At 46.3% G+C, this 24,277-nt stretch overlaps 1 pseudogene; it reads right to left on the reverse strand.

The window, feature by feature from the left end:
* Nucleotides 1–15,309: 15,309 nt before the first annotated feature.
* Nucleotides 15,310–17,285, reverse strand: LOC144159824 (uncharacterized; annotated as a pseudogene).
* Nucleotides 17,286–24,277: the final 6,992 nt, after the last annotated feature.

Genomic DNA, 24,277 nt, shown 5'->3' on the forward strand with positions numbered 1-24,277 from the left:
AGTGGCTATGAGATGAAGCGTCTAGCTAGTCTACCTTTTGAAGGTCGCAGGTCCTAAACTGTCGTAGAATCATGTATTCTACTTCGAAATCTTTGGTTTCTACTAGGAAATCTTTTTAAGCGCTGAATATCACGCCATTGTGATGCTTGTGGCGCATGCTCACAAGACTTTTCTGCTCATAAAACGTATCGTGGGTGTAAAACAAATTTTAAGCTACAATTTCGTCCACTAGAAAATAAGAACTTTCCGATTTTCGGAAGTTTTCCTTGCTAATATTTCAGAAGAGGAGATCTACTGTAGTGGTACGTACGCGGTACATGTGTGGGGACACCAAAGATTACCTTTCCTATTCTTGGCGCAATTGTCTGTAACTGTAATGCGCACATGTGCCTAGTAAGAAAACAGTTACCGCCACTACCCTTCGTCCTCGGCACTGTACATTCCGATTATCTTTTGGCGCTGCTAAGTTGTCTTCATTTCGAGAACACACACCGCGATTTCAGGTCGCCCATTTAAGCATTCTGAACTTGCCGTGGTGCAAACTGTTGATAGCAGATTCCGCCGCGCCGACATGCGTCGGAAGGTTCACAGAATAACGCTCGGACGGTGTCTTTTCTTGTGTGGAACGTAGCTTGTTCGAACGGGGCCAGTCGGCTGTGCGATGTCGTCTCACGTACGCTGAAACTGTACGCAGGTACCATCGGCGTACACCAAGCATAACCAAGCGGTCACAGGTCAATATTACTCGAGAGGGGCTATTTTGCTGCGGTCTGGAAAAGCTGGCTGGGTCCCCACGCAATACATAATCACAAGCAACTTTCTCACGTTTTCAGATAGTGCTTCTAACAATATGAACTCCGGTTTATCTACGTTGTCGGGCCGAAAAAATCAGGGCTTCATCCCGCTTTCGGATACGCGACTCCATGCACGCGATACGGCAGCTCGCAGCTGGCAGCTGGCAGCAGCAGCATCAGCATCGCCGGCTGCTCCCGCAAGAACAAAAATTGTTTAGAAAAGTTTTAGCAGTTCAGTGGTACGTTATTTTGTACTGCAAATAAAAAAAATGTGTATTTCGGACTACACTACACAAAATAATGACAATTATTAGTGTTGTGACGTCTTCATGACGTCATTATGACATCACGCGTGGCAGCAGCCGTTGCCAGTGGGGCGTGGCTCGTGCCACGCACGTGGCAGGAGACGCTGCCTAAAAAATTATTTCAAGCGTTTTCTGCAACGTTAGGTAAGTGTAAATCCAACATAATTAATATGTTGTTGATTGCAATGCTTTCCTACTGCTCGCATAACGTTTGGCGAACTGTCATGTAACGTTTTCTGTTGTTTTTCAATGTTTTTATAACGTTATTACCTTGCTCACTGGAACGCTGGGGAAATGTAACACAAACAATAATAATATGTTGAAAACTGTTTTCTGAACGTTGAAATAATGTTTGCCAAACATTATTGTAACGTTTTTTGATATCATTATTTAAACGTTTTTAAAAAACGACATTAAGAGTATTGCTCTAACATTACCACCAAACAAAAAATAACGTTCTTCTAATGTTTCGGTGCTACGGCCTGCGCCCATTTTTCACTTCTCAAGTCTCGGACATGATAGAGAAATCTGACTATATCGTTGTCCCATTTGATGACACATTGAACAAATACCTGCAAAATAATCAATTTGATGTTCATCCCTAGCAAAAATTCTGATAGAAACTTGCATTAGTCTTATACATTTTTGTATTAGGTGTATAAGACATGTATTAGCCTTATACAAACTTGTATCAGTTTTATAAGTTTCATATACAAGTTGTATAAGTCTAATACAAATACACCTATTAGTTTGTATTAGTTTACAAATACAAATAGATCTGATAGACCAGAGTCTAATACGAACTAATAGAGACGTATTGGTTTAAATAAAAACTAATACAAATGAACCCGCAAAGTGCGATTTCCTGAATTTTTATTTTTTCCCGAAAATCACAAGACGAAAGGTTGAAATGATCGCCCTTCAGCAATAATTTTTATTCGGTATAATATTATTAAGCGTTTTGTTCACTAATAAATCTCCGTAAATCTCCAACCTAGTTATTATGCAAAATAGGTCAACATTTTTTTTTTTCATTTTCGCTCCTAAAAAATGCGCTACTTGAAGAGAGCTGATGGGAGCTGGGAGTGCAGTGCCAGCGATAAGCCACCTTACCTGACCTTACCTGCGAGGCTGCAAGAAGAGCAGCAACAAATATATCTAAGCCGAAAAACTGCAACAAAGTCAAGCCAAGGCATGCCAATGGTCTTCGTTGGGTAGCCAATATGGCGACAACATCAAAGTGCGTGCGGCTGGCGTGTGTGTACATTCGGGAAGAAGACGGTTAGAAGGAAGCGGCTTCTAGCGTTATTTCACATCAGACGCGTGTGCATCGCGTCATTGAGGAGTGTTGGAGATGTGTCTAACGCCCGTATAACTTTGGCAAGTATGAACCAGGCCGCAGCGCGATCCATCATGGACCCGTCACCTCGTGGCTCCGGACATCTTTGCTCTGTCTACTATGCTGTGTAACGAACGCCTGACATCGAAGAAAGCGTGTGCATCACGTCATCCAGAAGTGTTGGCGATGTGTCTAGCGCCCGCCTAACATTGACAAATATGATCCGGGCCGCGGCCTGACCCATCTTTGACCCGTCACCTCGCCGCTTCGGACTCCTTTGTTCATTCTCAAGGGAATGCCTCACGAAGAAGAGACTCCATTCTAATCACGTGTTGCGGAAGGTTGAATGCCGTTTTGAAGTTGCATCGAAATGGGAATGGTGTTCAATCGGCCATAATGCGCTCGATATGTACCTATGGCTGGACCATACAGGTTTGACGAGCTTTTCTGATTGCATGGTGCAGCAATTTTGTGGATTCGTATTGCAATTTATTCGTTCGTTCTCGATCAGGTTACGAACTTATGTATCATTAAATTATTCAGCCAGATTTCTGTCAGCCAGAGAAATTTGCCTGTGTACGCTGATAATAAAATGTTTCCATGTTTCATTGCTTTGTTCGAACTTAATTGCCACTGGTTCTGATAGAACTAGTACACTCTGGTAGACCTATCAGACTAATACAATCTGATAGACCTATCAGACTAATACAGACTGATAGACCTAATAGACTAATACAGACTAATAGACCTAATAGACTAATACAGACTGATAGAACTAATAGGCTAATACAAACTGATAGACCTAATAGACTAATACAAACTGATAGGTCTATTAGTGGCAATAAGCATATACGTGTATTAGAATTTGTATCAGAATTTTTGCTAGGGATGTGAGACTGGGTATCAATTTGGTGGTGACAACAAGATATGACATCGACATTCATGGGTCACAGCACAGTGGACGAACAACAATAATTTAACGGAAGCGCTGGCGTCGTTTCTTATGGAAAAAATTGTTCAGCTTTCCATGAATAGCCCCAGTGTCAACTGGAGTCATTTCCACAAGTTCCACACCACATGAAAAATAGCTTTCAAGTCCAGTGTTTCTATATTGGATCGTGTGGCCTTCACACAGTGAATAATGCTTACAAAGCTGGAATACATGCAACGGGCTGGCCAGTTGACACATACTTGTCCAGCTTATTCTCACTCTTTCATGAGGGCCCGGGCAGGCATGAAGATTTTGTTCATGAGACAGGAATCACCCAGGCGGCACAGAAAGTGTGTCCTAAGACCGGCGCGTCTATGGCCGCTTTCTGGCACGTCCGGCCAGCATCCAGGTTCTGGCAGCCACTGATCATACCATGAGCGGCCAACATTCGGCAACAAGCGCTTCGGTATTTCTCCAGTCGCCCATGTTCAGACGCACAACGGCAGCTACCCGGCTGCCAGATATTGAGTTCACTTTCGGCTGCCTATGTTGAGAAAGAGAACGGCCGAAGTACGGCTTTAGGACATCCGTTTTTCCTTTGGGAAGCGGTGTTCAGCTGAAGCACGGCAAGCGACCGGCCACCGACTATCGAATTCTTGTGGCAGTTGGTTTTCGGCTGGAGACCGGCCGGAGTGCGGCCCTCGTGCATTCGCTTTTCTTACGGTGAATGGCAAACGTCCGGCGGCAGTTCTTCGAGCAACCGGATGACCGGCCGACGTACGGCCGCAGAGCGTAGGTTTTGCATTCGGTGAGCGGTTTTCAGCAGACTCACGGCAAGCGACCGGACGCCGAATATTTGGCAGCCGGTGTTCAAAAGGATACCAGCTGGCGTAAGGCCCCAGGTTATCCGTCTCGGCAAGCGTCTGGGTGCCGAGAACCTGGCAACCAGTGCTTTGAAGGAGACCGCCCTAGCAAAAATTCCAATAGAAATTTGTATTGGTCCCATAGAAATAATGTATTGGTCCTATAGGTCAGGCTATTGGTTCTATTTGAGTATCTATAGGACCAATACAAAATCTATTGGTCCGATAGAGTGACATGTATTGGTCCAATAGACCAATTCGTATTGGTTCTATTGGTCCCAATGGGACCAATAGCTATTGCGACCAAAAGCTATTGGGATAGTGGGACCAATAGCTGCTGGTTGTATCAGCCTAATAGACCAATAGGGATTATCTATTGTCAAATACATTGTCTGGTGCTATTGGTTTACAGGCACTAATAAAAAGTAGAGCTGTTATCCTTTTTTTAGGCGGTGTGCTGCTAACCCCAAGGACGGGGGTGCGATCCCGGCCGCTGCGGTTGATTTCCAGATCGAGGAGAAAGGTAAAACTGCCCGTGTGTCGATCTCGCGCTGCGGCGCTCGATCGGTACACACCACCGGTGGTCAAAATTAGTCTGCAGCCCTGCAAGCAATGCTTCTTCCCGAAGACATCCGATTCACGTTAGCTGCAAGCATTTTGCATTTCGCACGCCTCAAAAATAATGTCCCTGTAGCGCTTAAAATTTTCTGGTAGCAACGAGTTGCAGCCGCCGGCGCATGGTGGTTGCCCGCAATGCTTGCGACAAGCAAGAAACACCGCGCGTGTGATTCTGTGCCTACAGTAGTTATAGATTTTTTCGCGAGCGTTCGCGCTCGCCTCCATAACCATCCCCTCTAATTTTTCTAATCTCGCCATGAATCTCGCTGTCCCGCGGAGCGGCCATATTCGTTTTGGGTGCCGCTTCAACGGCCGATTTTTAGGATAGGTGTCGTACTTCATATATGTTTACAGAAAGTAAAGCCTACAAAATGAAAATTAGCACCAAAATAATTAACCCCGCATCATAAAATTGCATCATAATTTTAAGGTGAAATACAATAATTAAAACTGCTCAATAATGCTTCTTTGACAATATGAACCTGGCGGAGGTTTCGTATGCAAGACAAAGCAAAATGGCTTCTTCCATGTCTGGCGCTTCGGCACGACCGCCGGCGAGGGCGTTCATCTCAGCGGCCAGCCACCGCGTTTGGGAATTTTAGTGCCACACATTTTATTTGTTAGTTTTAATGTTACGAGGACATCATCTGTGGAGCACTAGAACGTAAAGACATCTTCGACATCGCTCGCATTCAAGGATAATTGTCTTCACGCACGGCGAGGTGACGAACGTGCACGCATTACGCAGCTCAGATTTTCGCATTTGAAGGTATGTATACATTTCTTTTCACCATGATGCTGAAAAACCTTTCGCTTTCCTAATAAATTTTTTTATTATAAATAGCAAAGCAAGTCAACAAGGGGCGCTTTCATTTTTGGAAAAGCCACTATCGATCCAACTACGTGTTAACTGAGTACAATGCATGTAGGACTTTGTGTTCCGATTAACGACTGTGCGTATAGCGTTTTGTACAGATGAAACGAAGTGCCGGGGGTAATATTTCATCCAGAAGGAATCGAAACGGAAAGTCTAGCTTTAGAAGCGTCCCGACCACATCGGCGTACTCGCGCACCGTAGTTCGTTGGGGTCGAGCGGCGTGCTGCCATAGAGTGGTATGTTTCGCCTGGACGAAATGCTAGACACACTTATAAAAATGTGCAGTTATTGCAGAAGTTCCTAATTATTGCCATGCTGCTTTTGCAGGTCTTGCAGCTCTGACTCGAGGAATAAATGCACCGGAAATTCGACAGTCTGTTGGGCAATAAAGCTGCAGCGCATTCAACCAGCACTTACGGTTTTGTGGTTTTTGAAGGGTAGTGGGACCACGTTGTGTTTAGAAACTTGCTGAAGCAAGTGTGGCATGGCCAAATGAATGCAGTGAAGTAAAGGTATTGGCATGCATTTGACCATATTTCAATTGGTGATCCAGTGGGCCCATGATACCAATACACCTATAGGTACCAATACACCTGTAGGACTAGACCAATACACAAATAGGTACCAATACACCTATAGGACTAGACCAATACACCAATATGTACCAATACACCTATAGACTGATACGCCAATAGCTATTGGTGTCAATAACCCAATAGGCTATTGGTTTTGTCTATTGGTAATTTTTGCTAGGGCGGCCGATGTACTATCGGCGTCAAATGAAACGCGAACAGGAAAATATAAACCTTAACGCATAAATAGTGCGATTTGTTTCCATGCAAGCCAAAAAGACGCGTGGCTTAGTTCCAAAGCTAAAATTCCAATAGAAATTTGTATTGGTCCAATAGAAATAATGTATTGGTCCTATAGGTCAGGCTATTGGTTCTATTTGTGTATATATAGGACCAATACAAAATCTATTGGTTCGATAGAATGATATGTATTGGTCCAATACATCAATTCGTATTGGTTTTATTGGTCCGAATGGGACCAATAGTAGGACAAATAGCTATTGGGACCAATAGCTATTGGGATAGTGGAACCAATAGCTATTGGTTGTATCAGCCAATGCGGCGCACGGTATACACCAACAGTGGTCAAAATTAATCTGCAGCCCTGCAAGCGGTGTTTCTGCCCGAAGACATTCGATTAACTTAACCTGCAAGCATTTTGCGTTTAGCACGCCTCAAAAATAACGTCCCTGTAGCGCTTAAAAATTTCCTGGTAGAATTAACGAGTTGCACCCCCCGGCGCATCGTGGATGCCCGCAATGCTTGAACAAGCAAAAACGCCGAGCGTATGATTCTGTGCCTACAGTAGTTATATATTTTTTCGCAAGCGTCAGTGTCATGTGTCAGGGCACCCCCTGAGAGGGGGACGCATCAAACCCCCGAAAAACAGGCAAGAAAAGAACAAAGGAACGGCCATTTGAAGTGCGCGCCAGGAGCGCGCCAATCAGCAAGCGCCAGCGCCGACGCACCAAGGAATCCTGGGAAAAGGTGGCAGCACACTGGTCGGCCAATCAGGGAAGGCCACGCAGGTGACAAGTGGCGAGATGGCCATATAAGGACAGGGAGGAAGCAAGAAGCCAATGGGAGTGCACCACGGGAGAGCACAGAGGGTATAAAAGCGTGGCGCACAAAGAGAAGGGGGGAGGCAAGATACCGAAGAAACCAGGAGGCGGCCGGAGCACGTGCGCTTCAACGAACGAGCCAGGGGGACGCGGCCAGGCCATCGACCACGCCATCCCAGCCTGGGCTGGAGCGGGCCGACTGCGCATCGGCACCGTTATCCTAGGTGCACCACGAACCTGCGTCTTCGTGGCCCCAGCGGCATCGGCTACCAGTGGGTAGCCACCGAGGAAGCACGCCGCCCAAGGGATGACCGCGCGCGTCGCACGCCGGCATCAAGGACCTCCAGCGAGAGCGGCTACCAGGGGGTAGCCACAGAGGAAAGAAGTCGGGACGCGCGGAGCCCACGCCGTCCAACGAGTGACCGCGCGCATCGAACGCCGGCACCGAAGCGAGAAGAAGACGGCTACCACCGAGCCGCGGCCACGCAACGGGTGCGTCACGTCAACGCCGACGACAGCGGGGTAGGCCAGTCCATTATAGGGACATAGTTGTAGAACACAACTGAGGAGTTGTGGTGCAAGAGGAATTAATGAGAACTTGGTTAATGAGGGTATTTAGAGTGTACTTAGTGTGGGACGTTATTGTAGAGACTTTTGGGTTTTGATTTGAATTGTATATTGAGCTGTTAAGTTAGGGGTTTGTATTTGAGTTGCGTTTTGGAGTTGTTAGAGGTTTGAGTGTGTATCATGTGTGTGCAGTTTAGTTATTGTGTGCTTTGCGTTAGGCTTTTCAAGAGTACATTAAATGTGTGTTATGTCAAACTCGTCAACGGCTTCCCCGTGTCCATTGTTCCGAGCTGGTTAAGACCACCCCACCATCCGTTCACGTGACAGTCAGCTCTCGCCTTCATACCCATCACCCCTAATTTTTCTAATCTCGTTGTGCCGCTATAGCGCCGCGGAGCTAGCGGATTCGCTAGCAGAGCTAGCGAATCTAAGAATCCGCTAGCGGAGCTAGCGGATTCTTAGGATGCGTGTCGGATTTTATATGTCTGCGGAAAGTAAAGCCTACATAATGAAAATTATCACAAATAATTACGCCCGCATTATCAAATTTTGCCATAAATTTAAGATGAAATACATTAATTAAAACTGCTCAATAATGCTTTTCTGACAATATGAACATGGCGGAGACGGCGGAGGTTTCGTATGCAAGACAAAGCAAAATGGCTTCTTCCATGTCCGGCGCTACGCTTTGGCACGACCCCCGGCACGGGCGTTCGTCTCAGCGGCCAGCCACCGTGTTTGTGAACTTTAGTGCCACAAATTGTTTTGGTTAGTTTAAAAGTTACGAGGACATCATCTGTGGAGCACTAGAAAGTAAAGACACCTTCGACGTCGCTCGTATTCAAGGATTCTTGTCTTCACGCACGCCGAGGTGACGAACGTGCACGCATTACACAGCTCGGATTTTTGCATTTGAAGGTATGTACACATTGCTTTTCACCATGATGCTGTAAAACCTTTCGCTTTCCTGATAAATGTTTTTATTTTAAATAGCAAAGCAAGTCAACAAGGAGCGCTCTAATTTTTGGAAAAGCCGTTATCGATGCAACCATGTGTGAACTGAGTACAAATACATGCAGGACTTTGTGTTTCGATTAACGACTGTGCATATAGCGTTTCGTACAGATGAAACGAAGTTCCGCGGGTAATGTTTCATGCAGATGAAATCGAAACGGAATGACTAGCTTTCGCAGTGTTCCGTCCACATCGGCGTACTCACGCACCGTAGTTCGTTGGGGTCTAGCGGCGTGCTGCCGAACAGTGGTTTGTTTCGCTTGGACGAAATGCTAGACTCGCATATAAAAATGTGCAATTATTGTGGAAGTTCCTAATTATTGTCATACTGTTTTTGCAGGTCTTGCAGCTCTGACTCGAGGTATATATGCACCGAAAATTCTACCGCCTGTGGAACATAGTTGGGCAATAAAACTGCAGTCAACCAGCGCTTACAGCTTTGTGGTATGTGAAGGATAGTGGGACCACATTGTGTTTATAAACTTGCTTACATGGCCAAATGAATGCAATGAACTAAAGGCCTTGGCATGCATTTGGCCATATTTCAATTGGTGCTGCAGTGGGCTCATGATACCAATACACCTACAGGACTAGGCCAATACACCAATAGGTACCAATACACCTATAGGACTAGACCAATACACCAATAGGTACCAATACACCTATAGGACTAGGCCAATATACCAATACACCTATAGAGTGATACACCAATAGCTATTGGTGTCAATAACCCAATAGGCTATTGGTTTTGTATATTGGTGATTTTTGCTCGGAAAGACAAACATGGGAAAAGTGGATTTCAAAATATACCAATAGCGTGCCATTATATGAAGTCTGCAGACATTATTTTTCAATTTTGCACGGTCTGGTTCATATTTTTGTGTTCGTGTTTCATTTGACGCCGATAGTACGTCGGGGTTTTCCTTCGGTGACGAAAAGGCCGCTGTGGCCGAGCGATGCAGACGCATTTTTATCTGCTAGGTGTTTCTACACTTTAATGAACGACCTTCATTTGTAACGTAGCAATGAGTAGTAGCAGGTGAACCGGCAAGGTGCAAGGCCTCATTGGACATCACCAGTTGACCTTTTAGGCCATCCTAATACATTTATCGCCACAAGAATGTGCCATGCCAACGGGTCCACCTCGCCTCGTACTTCCCTCTCCTGTTCTCCCATTTTCCCTCTCCACATCACACTTTTCACTACCCCATCGATCTGCCGTACCTCCCTTCCACATCCCCTTCGCCTGACATTCAACAGTATCGCCTCCATTTATTCACTTCTCTCCCTCACCCACTTTCTCTTCCCATTTCTCTCCACCATCGATTTTTTCTCTCTTGCTCGCCCTAGTATTTCAACTTTACCCAAATTTCCACTCAACCTTTACCTTAACATTCCAGCTCTTCCCACTGCCCTTCCCCTCGTACACCCCTCACAACACTTTTCATCCCACTTTTACTGATTTCCTTTTTCATTACGCTGCACTCACACTCCCCCTTTTATTTCCCTCGCTATCGTGCATAATCTAGAGCTCCTGCTATTTCTTCTACCCCACCCCGTGTCCTCTATCACCAATTTCCTCCTGCTGCATTTTCTCATTTCCCTCTCACCCGCCGCGGTGGCTCAGTGGCTAAGGCGTTGCGCTGCTGAGCACAAGGTCGCGGGTTCAATTCCCGGCCGCGGCGGCCGCTTTTCTGATGGAGGCGAAAAGCAAAAACGCCCGTGTGTACGAGATTTCGGCGCACGTTAAAGATCCCCAGGTGGTCAAAATTAATCCGGAGCCCTCCACTACGGCGCGCCTCATCGCCTGCGTTGCGTTGGCGCGTTAAACCCCACAATCAATCAATCAATCAATCAATCAAATCAATCAATCATTTTTCTCTCGTTCATTTCATTTTTCCTCCTCCTATCCCGCTAAACTCCTCTCTTCCCCTCTCTCCATATTACTATGCTTCTCTCTCGCTGCCCCATCAAGTGATTCACCTGAGCGTCACACCACCCACAAATGACAAAGTCACAGGTCACTACATAGTAACCAGTCACTGACCACTCGGTCAGTGCAGATTTTTAAAGTCAGGTTACTGCTTGGTGGCCACCATTTGCTGGCGCACCAATGCCAAATGGGTCAGGGTCCCATACAAGTGCATGCCGGTTCACCGTGTGACATTCACGGGCTGATTCAGGTGGCCAGGTCCGTAGGTGACCGACCGAGGGAAATTTTCGCATTTTGGTGGAGCCCCACTTAGCACGGTTTCAACGGTGCCTGCATTTGTTACCAACATGGCTACCCTAGTAGAGATAACGCTGTGAAAGCTAAGTGTGACTAAAGTGACTTTTAAAAAGAAAACTAAAACCTTCAACTTTTTACGCCTAACTTCTGCTGATTCTCAAATGTCAAAAATTCATGAAATGTACATGCACAATGAATTGAATTAATGTCTGAAGTGGGGCCAGTTGGTTCATTATGAACTGAAGCAAAACAGCGCGAAAAAACGAAGGACGAGGGAGAACACACACACGAGCGCTGACAACAACTGAGCATGTTTATTGCAAACGCAAATATATACGCTATACAAACAAAGATATAAAAAACAAACACAAGATATGATGACAGCGTAAGCATTTTTTCGTCGCGCCCGAACTAATCACACCACTCGGGTACTGCTTCATCCTTTCAAATATAGCATCTCTTTCGCAGTTAAGGTGACCGATGGCTTGCTGACCCACTCATCCCCTCTCGCGGCGATTTGGAATGCTTCAACAATTTCCCGCGTGATTTGGTCCTTGTGCTTCTTGATGAGGTCGCATCTTTCGAGAAGAGGCCAACAATTTTTGCAAGATGCGCAGTGGGTGGCATGGTTGCTTCCTGTGCAATTTTTGACTGTATTCGCGTGTTCTCTTAATCGGTCGTTTACGCATCTTCCTGTCTGTCCAATGTACGAGCGACCGCAGGAAAGTGGAATGTCATACACCACCGCGGTGTCGCACTCCCGATAGCGCTTGTCATGCTTCTTACTGCACGGTTGGGCCCTTGGCGCGTCACTATTCACTCGGCGGCACAAACCGTTCAACTTGGTCCTCGCCGAAAAAACTACTCTCACATCAGCTCGGTTTCCCACCTTTTTTAGCCTATGGGAAACCCGTGCACATAAGGAATGACAGCTATTTTCTTCTTCTCCTGGTCACTTGTCTTTTTTGTCCCTTTTCCCCTTAGTTCGGCCACCAACCTTTCGGCAACGGCCCCCAGAAATTCGTTTGGAAAACCCGAAGCAGTCAGCCGGCTGACACATTGCCTGCGGCTACATCTAGTTTGTTTAGTGCCATTTTATTATTTCGTCCCAGATCAAGCTGACACTGGTTGCTTGCTGTGTGGTGGGTGGTAGTTGGTTTGCAACTATGCTGCTTGAGCTTTGTCAAGATTACCAGTCTGCTGCTGTCTCTTTCTGATGTGCGCCAAGCTTCGGATCATTCTGGCAAAAGCTGTCCAGCACGAAAGCTGACTTTCAAGGAACAGGAGCTAGACTTGTTCGAAATGGTACTCTAATGAGGCTGTGTACCACAGGAGCTCAGAAAGAAAGCCCACACAAAACAAATGTACCCGACTGCCTTGCAAACCGGTAAATGCATGGTAATTGAAAAAGTCAGCTTGAACACATTTAGCATTTTCATAATGTATGTAGCACATTTGACGGAAAGAAAATTAAAAATTACGTAGGTTTTCATCCAGTCACGCAGCGTGCAACTGCTGACAAGAGTACCACATGCAGCAGTCCTGGCATAAGCTGTAAACTTGCTAATTTCCTATTTCAAAAGCACGAAACATACGGTAGAATTTAAGACAATTATCTAAGTACTGCAGCTACCAACCACATGTACAGTGCTTGTCTTGTATCATTCCCGTTCAAGTCATTACTATTATTATTGTATTAGCAGTTGATGAGCAACATTGGACAATTTTCACAGAGTGCTGTTTTTATTTCTGCATTGCTCTGTCAGCAGAGTGAGCATAGGGGAGCACAGAACAACAGGGTGCAGATAGTGCATGGAGCGAGCTGCCCTCACAATGCTGGCCCCATAGCAACAGCGCCGACATGTAAAAGCGTGGCATGCATGCTGCTTGTGCCTTGACGGTTCTTGCGGCACCCAGAATCACTTGTGAGCGTTATGGAATCGAGCCTGCAGCGAGTGCAGGGTGGCAAAGGTGGAGAAGTGGGAAGTTTGACTAAATGCTCATACTTATGGGTAACAGAAGGAGGGACAAGCAGCCAAAGCCACAGTTAAAATAAGCAAACCTGACCTCTCAGGCACGTAGCGTGCTGTTTGGTGTACGAAAATGTGTGCATTGGGCTAACGTCAAGAGGGAAAAGATGGTCACACTGTCCTAGACAATCACCAATGAATGTTGAATTTATTTACACAAATTCATCACTTCAAAAACGTGTACACAAGCACAATACAAAAAACATGCCCAATGTGACTTTTTCTCTAGTCCATCACAAACCATCCACATTACGAGCAGGTGGCTTGCCCTTGCCGTTACACTTTCCCTTAAAGAGCCCATGCAGACCAGATATAAATTTTGTTTATACATAAAGCTGGATTGACCAATATGACATTAATGCAAACTCTTAACAAATCACCAAGGCATTAAAGGATACAGGTGAAGTAGTGGCAAATTACCACGCCCTTCTTGGGACCTCATTACACTGCAAATATTTCTTTTGACACTTGGCAGCCATAGACCAAAGCCACTGACAAAAAAACATGACTAGGCAATTGCAGCAGTGCAATCACCTTCCATTTGATCTTATCACTTAAATGCAAATGTGCAATTATTGCTAAATTGTGTGTTCAGTGTCATGTGTTAACGCTAAACACTGCTGATGCCATGCAGCGCAAGACTTGGGAGTTTTTAGTATTACCTGCCTTATTCGGTAAAGGACACATCCTTTGGAGATGGAATCAACTTGAGTGTGGTGTCAAAGATGACTTCTTTGAAATTAAAGTTTTACTCGCTCTACATTACCCTTTAAAAATCTTCCAAGGCAGAAGTACTCTAGCACCATATCTCTCCAACAAACTGACTGACACAATCCCCATGTGCACCATCAAGCAGTCGCACAATTAAAACAAACATGTTTAGTGCAGTCTGTTTACCTCAAAAAACAAACTGGCTTTTCACACTCAATAGTGTAGGCAAGGCATTCACTTGCCCAATGAGAGGTGCTTCTCATAGCTATGAGTTATGTGTGAAAGGAGATAGATGAGAAAAAGAAAGTCGCAAAAATTCTTATGTCACCGTCTAAAAGCCCACAAAACTCTATAAACTTGCCCTCATGTAGCGGCGCGTGTAGTTTACCTGTAAGCAAACAATGCTTGCTGGCTTTGTTTATCAGCAGTGAGCAGACCCCGAATGAAGGGCTGTTGATGGCACAGTCTACTGCACCCCTTCAAAGCTGGGATTGGCAATGCATGACTAACGTTGACCGCTATGCGGTTTCAGCTTATGTGTTTCTTTTCGTTCTCTTTCAAAACAATTTTTTTCATCTTTTAATCTAAACATTTCCAAGTTCTCACTGTTTGAAATCAAGCAAAAACTCAATGTTATCAAATGCTCGCTCAAGCTGCTACCACATGATGCACAGCAATGCACTGGTCTGGACCTTTAAACTTTGTTTCATCAAGCCAAAAATCACACAAGTCCACTCCCTGAAACGCTCCAACCTCAACAGACATATAGTGTCCTGAAAACATTTTTGAGAACCGTACACTGAATGGATTGAATGCCTCAGTTTTTGTAATTGAGGCTTTGCTTTTGTTGGTGCCATTGGTATACAGCCAAACTGCCTGTCACAACAGCTCACTGAAATAGACTACCGTGCACATATTGCAACTAAACCCCAAGTACAAAAACAATTAACGTCTGTTCACTTGCCCAAAGCTGGGCTCAAGGTCGCAGATCGGAATCCCTGCTGTTGCACTTTTTATTATTATTATGTAGGCTCCACTTTTGTTCAATATTTCAACTTAATTAAAGATCACCCGCCACAGTGGCTCAGTGGCTATGGCATTGTGCTGCTGAGCCCAAACATGTGGGTTCTATTCTTGGCTGCAGTGGCCACTAGTCTGACGGAGGCAAAAAGCGAAAACGCCCGTGGGTTCGAGCTTTCGGTGCATGTTAAAGACCCCAGGTGGTCAAAACTAATTTGGAGCCCTCAACTACGGTGCGTCTCATCACCTGTGAAGCGTCTGCTCATTAAACCTCCTCATTAATCAGCTTAATTAAAGATCTAAAAGTGGTTCAAATTACTATGCCTCGCAGCCCAGGTGACCTTTGGAACCTAAAACACAAAAATGAATTTGTCACTTCAGTTCAGGAGTTTCGATCTTGAATGAAGAATTGGGAAGCAGGCGTAGGCATTACCACTTGGGAAGAGACAGAACTTGGCCTTGATGTCGTCAAGTTCCCAGACAAAATTGTTGAGGGACAGTCGGCTCACCATTGCCACGTCAAGCAAAGGTCTTCCACGGAGCGAAAAAGCTTCCCCACAATGCACACTTTCCCGTCACAGCTCAGCATGTGACTCAACAATCGCAAACTTGCCAGTGTGGAGAAGGATGCAATTGTTTGGTTCAGTTGTCTTCAAGGTGCACCCATTGTACACTACTTCTCCAAACTGCCTTGCATTATTGACCCCTGCTGGAATGGGGCCTCGAACGTGTTCATGGGAAAGTCACCGTACATCCTCTGCTTCGCTGGTTACAGAATTTTCCATTATTCGCTTGAAAACTTGAGCCAATGGCCTGTTCCCAGAGCGGACAGCCCTCTTCAAGCTTCCCAGATAGTTTTCAAATGGGAAGCCTGAGAAGCAGTCCAAAGGACGAAATGTTCGAGCATCTTAATTGTGCGAGATGAATAAGTCCGTGCACATTGTACACCAAAACAGTCTCACCATGAAGTTTCTCCGATCGTGCCTTTTCCACGAAGAACTTAAGCAGTTCTTCGGCATATGAAACCAGGTTGTTGGGGGAGTCTTTTGCACACAAGATTCGGATCGCGACATGGAGGACTAGGAAGTGCTCATAAGATTCCTCAGTAAGCATTCCCTTTAGCATGCAGGGGCAGACGTAAAGCAAAAACAGCCTGGGTTCCGTTGCCTTCCACCTCTCCCCATCTTTCATTGGCCGAAGCTTTCTGCTGAAATCGCAAGGCGTATACGGGTGCAGCAAAGAGATCCTTTCGTTGATAACAGCCAGCTGGGTATCTGATCGGCGGACAGTGTACGGCCCCTCAGCCCAGTACTTCACAAACTTTCGAACGACACCAAGCAGCGCCAGGTGCATGTAATCTATTGGAAACTGCGTGACCATTTTCAAACCAAGCTGCTGCATTGGAGAAACTCCAGTGTGATGCTCCTCTTGCAGTTGTGCATTGAATGATGCATCAGTCCGGAGAGGTGCATTCGAATCGGGAAAAGTCATGAGTGCACTTGTCACACCCGTAGTACGAAGTGTGACCATTGGCACACTGCACAAATACCCTTGCAGGGTAATCACACACTACAGCCCGTATAATCACTTGGCACCGCTTTCCAAAGCACACAACACCCTCTCATTGAACTTCACACATTTCTTTCATGAACTCATCGAGGTAGTCATCCAGGCTGGCAGGCTTCTTTACTCCACAGAAAATTCCAATGGGGAAAGGTCCACTATCTTTGGTTTCTTCGACCATTGCCAGCATTGGCCACAGATAGCCGCTAGAGTTCTTGAACAGTGGCAGGCCATCGATGTTCAAAGTTACGTGAAGCTGTTGCACGTCCGCCACACGCAAACCCGAAGACAGGCACTTGGCAAGTCCTGCCTTCAGTCCGAAGTGGACATATTCTCCATTCGAAAGGTGGCGAATAGGAGATTCCCTTGGTGTCGCTAACAGCGTTCTGGCGTCACAGGGGAGGTCCGGTTTCAGCTCTTTAAGAATCCGCAGCAAGTCGTTTAGGGCGGCATGAGAAATGTTGTGGGAGCCAGCCCAATCATGTAGCTTGTCTAATAGACTGGTCTCGGAAGCGACAGATGAACTAGCTTGCTCTTCAAAAGAGCCATCGTCCTCAGAAGTGTCCCCACGTCCTTCGTCAGAGCAATCACCTTCAGACAAAACCCACGATAATGGAGTGCAAACTTCCTCCCGGCGGCTGTGGCTCCCAGGATCATCGCAGTCAGAGCTAAGGGTAGGCTTGTATCTGAAGTAGGGGACTTGAGCATCTCTTAGCTGACTTGCGGCGCGAGCTTTCACCCACCGAAGTTCCCGCCGCCTTGCGTTGCGATCAGCGGCGGCTCGCAACATCGCAGCTGGCAGAGAAACTCGCTGATGTTGACGGTTATGCCACAGATAAAGAAGTGATGCCAGCCGGAGCGACGATTTGTTTTCCGACTCTACCTGTTGCCGCAACCACGCGGTAACGAAGCATACAGCCAAGAAAACTGAGTGGAAAATGCTTACCGTTGACTGAAATTTGCGCGCGCTATTACCACAATGTCTCAAAAAAAAAAAAAAAAAGGCGCCAAAGAAATACATCTTGATTGGTTACCCTTCGTGACGTTGAAATGCAAAAAATGCAAATACAAACAAAACACGCTTTCGGGACGGAGAGAGAGGGATAGCGGGCGTCGTCTATTTAGAACAGCGGTGATGTGACTCGTTCGAGCTTCCAACAAATATTTGCTCTCAGAGATTAAAAACATATTACGCCAGCGCCCCAAGAACTGGTACAAATAAATGTACAGCCCATATATGCTACTAAATTACCCAATATATGTATGTAGCAGAGGATGAGCCGAAAATAACGACATCAAGCCGACTCTTTTCAACATATTATTGCAGCAACAATACTCACGCTTACATTCACAGCGTAGCACTCGCACTACTACACACTGGTTGTTTCTCTTCATCAACGCAGAAGGTTCTGTCTCCGTAGAACCGATAGGCACAACACAGCTGGCAAATCGATCTATCACTCGCCATTCATTTTCATATCCACGAAACTTGCTTGCTTCTACGACGAAACACGTTTCTACGCACTGAAGATTTCCACACTGTCCTTTGAGTTGACCACATAGGCACGCTGACTACAAACTGCGGTGCAGGGCAACTACTTATAAAACACTGCGCTACATAGACATTACACAAGATGTACACATACGAAAACGCAACTAAGCGCAAGTTGCACTTTCGTGTCTGTGCATCTTGTGTTGCGCCGTCCTTCGTCATCGTCAATGTCAATTCAGCCCAGTGTTTTATAAGTAGTAATGTACAAACTAGCCCAGAAGCAAGCTCTCATTGCAGGGCAACGTCAGTTTGAAAGAACGGGCCGGCCGCCATTGCAACATGCCGGATGTAAACAAACTGATGCTGTCGGTGCTTTTGCTACTTGCTACTTTCGGTTTCGGTCGCATTTGCATTTGCAACGATTTGCATTTCCCCATGACAATAAGTTCTTTTTAGGCCTTTCACTGATTATTTTGTTTCTTAGCATTGTGCTGTGTTGAAACATTTTCGCAATGGTTTTTGTTTGTTGGCAGTTGCGGATACCACGGCCGCGGTTCAGCGGCCTTTGAATGAAAGGCACACTGTGCCTGACTTCAGATCGAATCCCGAAGGCCGTGCAACTGCACTGGCACTGCACAGCGTTAAAAATGTGCGAAAAGAAATTTATCACCATGTCCTACAATAACGTCAAGCCAGATACGCAATCATGTAATGAGTGCGAAAGTATATGTATGTCGCGGTAGTAACGTTGTTCGGTGATTAAAGTCGTGCTTGCGGCTGATGTACGTCATCGCGCGAAGCGCGAGATTTAATTGGGACTGTACGTTCTACTGAAAGTGTTTGTTTACCCCGAAGCTTTCTTTAGTCATGGGTGCTGTACACCATTTATTTCCTTGTGCTAACAGTACTCAATTCTAACCAAGCTGGAAATACTCAACAAACCTGGCATTATAAGCGCTTCCTACAGGGAACTTCTCATTAGTCGGACGCTAACATCAATGCACTAGAGGACCTCGCTCGCGACAGGCTCGATCCTATTGAGGGCAGATACTATAGTTCCCTCACCCCAGCTTAAATTATCCAAGCTCTGAAAGAACACCTGCAACGGGCAAGGAAATAAATCCCATCGGCCCCATGCACAGTTTAATGGGTCTCCCATTAAACTGATATCCAGCTGTCGACCTGCCTGAGGAACGGCTCCTGCTTCTGAACAGTTTGCTTCTGGATTGAGGAGCCACGCTCACATTATATGAGTAATAAAGTTATCTCTCTCTCTCTCTCTCTATATATATATATATATATATATATATATATATATATATGTATATATGTATATATATATATATATATATATATATATATATATATATATATATATATATATATATATATATATATATATATATATATGTATATGTATATATATATCTATATATCTCCCTTCTTGTCACAGCTCTCAGTTGAAGGCGGGCTGAACAGCAAATAAGGGTCAAAACACCCCCCATGAAACAGTGGTTTTTCTATTGGCGGCTCCGTGGGCATTGTCACGTGCATAGGACGCACATGGGCTTATTGTACGTTTGCCCTGCAGTTGGGTTCTGGACAGCCGAGTTTGCAGACATGATCGCAATTCTCGGTGTTAGACGATGGCTTCAGACACTAAAAATGGGGAAAGAATCCATGGCGAGGCTTAAACGCGCCGACGATGACATCGCCACCACGAAGTTGTTACGGCCACTATAGGCCACTTTTTCCCCAGGTGTGTGCCAGTTCCATATGCAGGATTAGGAAACAACAAATGTAAGCAAAAGTGACTGCAGTTAGCGGTGGTTTTTACTTTAACGTACCTAACGCGTTCGCCGTTTTCCCACTGCTAGCTCCCATTTAATATTTTGTGTGTCTGTATTAACATTCACATGTCTACGCGAGTCTTGGACGCTTATAGTGGGGCTGCTTGTAAAGAAATAAACTAAACAATATCTTACTACCGAGTTCCATTTTTGGTAACTCGATCAGCTATCGCTCGTGCCGGGCGGTAAGACTGTAGTCCTTTCCTTTAGCGCAATTTTTATAATACATAGAATGATGTGGCTGTTATAATTCTTGCTCATTCGAGAAGTTGTTTAGAGGCTACAAGAATTTTATTAAGTGCGAATGCACTTCTTAAGCGACCCTGAATCACGCGTCCACCGCCGTCCGTCCGTCCGCAGCCTAGCAACGGAGCTAGCTAGCGTGCCTAGCAACGGCGCCGGATTTCCGACGCGTGAGGGCGCTCGCGTAGCGCCTCCTCTCTCCCCTCGCCTACTCTCCAGCTCGCAACACCCTCTCTCGGCGCGCCAGCCAGGCCACTACACTACATAAAAAAATAACAGCATCCGGCGCCCGGTTTCGATCCGAGGACGTTGCGGCCGCAGCGCGACGCTCTACCGACTAAGCCACGGAAGCCACTTTTTTTTTTTGGTAAACAAAAAATTTTATTTACAGAGATAAATACAGGATCACATCAGATGATTGCAGGGTATTCGTCGTACACAATAGCAGCTCTACGCATGCAGAAAAATAGGCGCTTACTGCCTTTACGCTAGCATGGCGTAATCATGTTCTGCCGGCTAGTGTAAGCTAGTGGCATCGCAATGCTGGCACGGCAGCAGAGTTTGGGCGGTAATTACACTAGCATGAACGTTGTCCAATGGATGACAGTGCCTTCTGTGCACCGCTTGAAGGGAATGGGATCGGAGCGGAGGGAGGCGCAGAAGGCTCTGGGCAAGCAGAGGTGAGCAGGAGTGTTACCCGATTCTAGCCATCAAATTGAGTCCAATCTCCTCCGCTCCTTTACCTTAAATTCTGAAAGGACACGCTAACCCTGCACCAGTGCATCACGCAGCTCGGTGTCCGAGTCAGGCCCGTCAAGGGCGGCCACTGCCCACTGCGCCTTCTGAAGAAAATGCCTCCACGCCGGCCGAGGGTGTTCAGCGCATTCAACAGCATCCACCCTTGCCCTCCAAAGCGAGTGGAGTCCCATGACGTGGATGCAATCTCGAAGGTGTGGGAGTTCCGTGTCTGCATCCAAGAACCTCAGGTTGGTCCACGTGAGCTGCCATTGTGTGCCAAAGGAGCACTGCAGCTCGTCCCAGAAATACGATGCCGTATTGCACTCTAAGAATACATGCTCGCCCGTCTCCCGCCTTCCGCACAGCGGACAGTTGGCCCCTCCAGGGAGGAAGAAACCCCGCTCTTCCTGCCTTGCCTTAGTTGTGAGTATCCCTGCGTGCAGACGGAAAAAGAAGTCCTTCGAGCTTGTTGGAACGGGGAGTTTCCGCACACGCCGTAAGACGTCACTTTTAAGGCGGCCTAAAGGTGGGGAGCGGTACAAGGGGGGTGGGAGGGTCTGTTCTACCAAATCCCAGTAGAGAGAGAAAACATTTTATTGAGCATCTCCTTAGGTCAGAGGATACTCGTGGCCGCAGGCATGAGCCGAGCGGCGACGTCGGTAGCTCGGGTGACCAGGGTGGTTTGCACGCCTGGGTCCGGGCTACGCAGTGCCTCCTCGCACTGCTCCTCGGATGTGATTAGGGGAAAGCTATTTTGAGGGCAGGCCCACATTATGTGAGGTAGATTGGCTGGGGCGCCGCATAGGGGGCAATCAGGTGTGGGGTATATTGACGGGTGAATGTGCGTTAGCCTTGCGGGGTTTGGGAAGGCGTTTGTTTGTAGGAGGCGCCAGATGTGTGCTTGCTCGTTAGTTAGGTTTTTTTCAGCCGGAGGGTAGACCCGGCGGCAGAGGCGGTAATATTGCGTGATTTCATTGTAAGACACTAGTCTGTCCCTTGCAGATCTGGCTCCGTGGTTTGGATACAGGCTAGCTCCCGCCCGGATGGTGAGGCCTCGGGCCATTTCGTGAGCTGCCTCGTTTCCGTCGAAGCCAGAGGTGCGCCGGTGTCCAGACCAGTTCTACGGGGGACAAGGGGGGATTTCGGTTCAAAATTTTGAGTGCTGCTTTGGAGGTTAAGCCGGCAGCGAAATTTTGAATTGCGGTTTTAGAATCAGAGATTATTGTGGTTGGGGTGGGTTGCAGTGAAAGTGCTATGGCTATCGCCGCCTCTTCCGCTGTCTCAGGACTGAGGGTCTTGACAGTTGCGGTATCTAAAGGGGACCCCTCGGCGTTTACTGCGGCTCGCGTAGGCCTCGTGGTGTCTATACTCAGCTGCATCAACATACACGACGTTGGGTTTGCTTTCAAATTTTGTCTGAAGAGCTCGAGCTCTTTTTTCCCTTCGCTCTACGTGGTGTAGGGGATGCATGTTTCTTGGGATTGGCCTAATGATCAGGTTTGCATGCGTGTCATGCGGTATCGGGAGTGCGCCAGTTTGTTTAGCAGGATGTTTGATACCTAAATTATGCAGGATGTGTACTCCTGTAGGGGTTTTGGATAATCGGCCATATTGATTTAACAAGTGGGCTTCAATAAGTTCTTCGGCTTTATTGTAAACTCCTAGTCCCTCGAGTCTGGCTGTGGAGGTGCACAGGGGCAGGTGCAATGCGGATTTATATATTTTTCTGATTAACTGGTTCACTTTGTTGAGTTCTGCAGTGCTTGGGTTTAGATATGGTAAAGAATAATTTATTCTACTGATGACAAATGCTTGTACCAGCCTGATCCTCTCATCTTCTTTTAAACCTTTGCGTCTGTTTGAAATTCGGCGAATCAGACCGATTGTTTGGTTGATATGTCTCTCGATTGTCTGGAGGAATTTAGTGTTTACCCTGTTGTTCTGAATTTGGAGGCCCAGGATTTTTAATGATGAGACCTCTGGAATGCGATTGTCGTTAATGTGTATTTTAATGTCGGGGTGTTGCTGTTTACTTCGTTTAGGGGGGATTAGAAGGAGTTCAGACTTATTTGGTGAACATGATAATCCTGCCTTCTCTGCTTCTTCTATTACCAACTGTGAGGCCTTCTGCAGAGTCTCCTCTATGTATGCGTCACTACCACCTCTCATCCACAGAGTGATATCGTCTGCATATAGACTAAATTTCAGGTCAGGGATCAGGCTTAGCTTTTTGGGAATGTTTAATATTGCCAGGTTAAAGAGGAGCGGGGAGAGCACTGCCCCTTGCGGTGTGCCCTTGTCTGAAAGTAAAATAGTGCTCGAGGTGACACTTCCTATGTTAAGTACTGCAGTTCTGTTTGTAAGAAAGTTCCTGATGTAGTTGTATGTGCAAGTTCCTGGGTTAGTTGATTCTAGCCCTTCCATGATGGCAACGTGGGTGACATTGTCGAAAGCCTTGGCAAGATCTAGTGCCAGGATTGCCGCCGTGTCTAGGCTATCTGAAGGGGTTATAATGTCATGAGATAGCTGGAGCAGAATATCTTGCGTAGACAGTCCGGTCCTGAAGCCTATCATTGTGTGTGGGAGCTGCTGTGTATTTTGTATGTGCTGTGTCAGTCTTGCTAGGATGATATGTTCCATTAGCTTTCCCAAGCATGAGGTTAACGAGATCGGTCTTAGGTGTTCGAGAGTTAAGGGTTTGCCCGGTTTCGGAATAAATACAACTTTCGCGTGTTTCCATGACTGAGGGATGACGCCTTCTTTCCAACACTGATTGAAAAACTTCGTGATGTTACTAATCGACTCGTCATCTAGGTTTTTCAACATCTTGTTGGTTATTTGGTCTGGGCCAGGGGCCGACCCTGAGCGAAGTTTAATTATTCCCGCACGCACCTCTGCCTCCGTTATCTCCCTGTCCATCAGAGGATTTGGTAGCCCGCTATACTGGGGGAGGGATTTTGGAGTTCCAGAGGAGAGGTAGGTTCTTCTGACCTGTTCTATCAAGTCTCCGTCAGTGCCTGGGAAAGCCTGGATTATTTTAGTCAGCCTGTGTCTTTGGTCAGTTTTGCTGTGATCTGGGTCAAGGAGATGTCTGAGGAGCTGCCATGTTTTTCTCATGCTCATGTTTCCTTTCATTTGATCGCAAATTTGGTCCCATTGATCTTGAAATAAGCGCGATGAATGCCTTTCTATGTCTTTATGAAGTTTAGATAGTCTAATTTTGAGTTTTCGGTTGCTTTTGTTTTTTAGCCATCTTCTTTGTATGCTTTTGTAGGCTTCCCACAGGTGGTTAAGGTGTGGGTCGACAGCTTCAGATGGTATTTCCAGATCCAGGTTTCTTGTGGCGGCTTTTACATCTTTCAAAAGCTGTTCGACCCATTGATCTATGCCTGTTAAATTCTCCAAGCTATTTGGTTCATCGCTCGACTCGCGGATCTTTCGGAAGTCGTCCCAGTTTGT

The sequence above is a fragment of the Haemaphysalis longicornis genome, unplaced genomic scaffold (genome assembly GCF_048455015.1).
Source record: "Haemaphysalis longicornis isolate Haplotype H1 unplaced genomic scaffold, Haemaphysalis longicornis Haplotype H1 scaffold_10, whole genome shotgun sequence".
Classification (NCBI taxonomy): Eukaryota; Metazoa; Arthropoda; class Arachnida; order Ixodida; family Ixodidae; genus Haemaphysalis; species Haemaphysalis longicornis.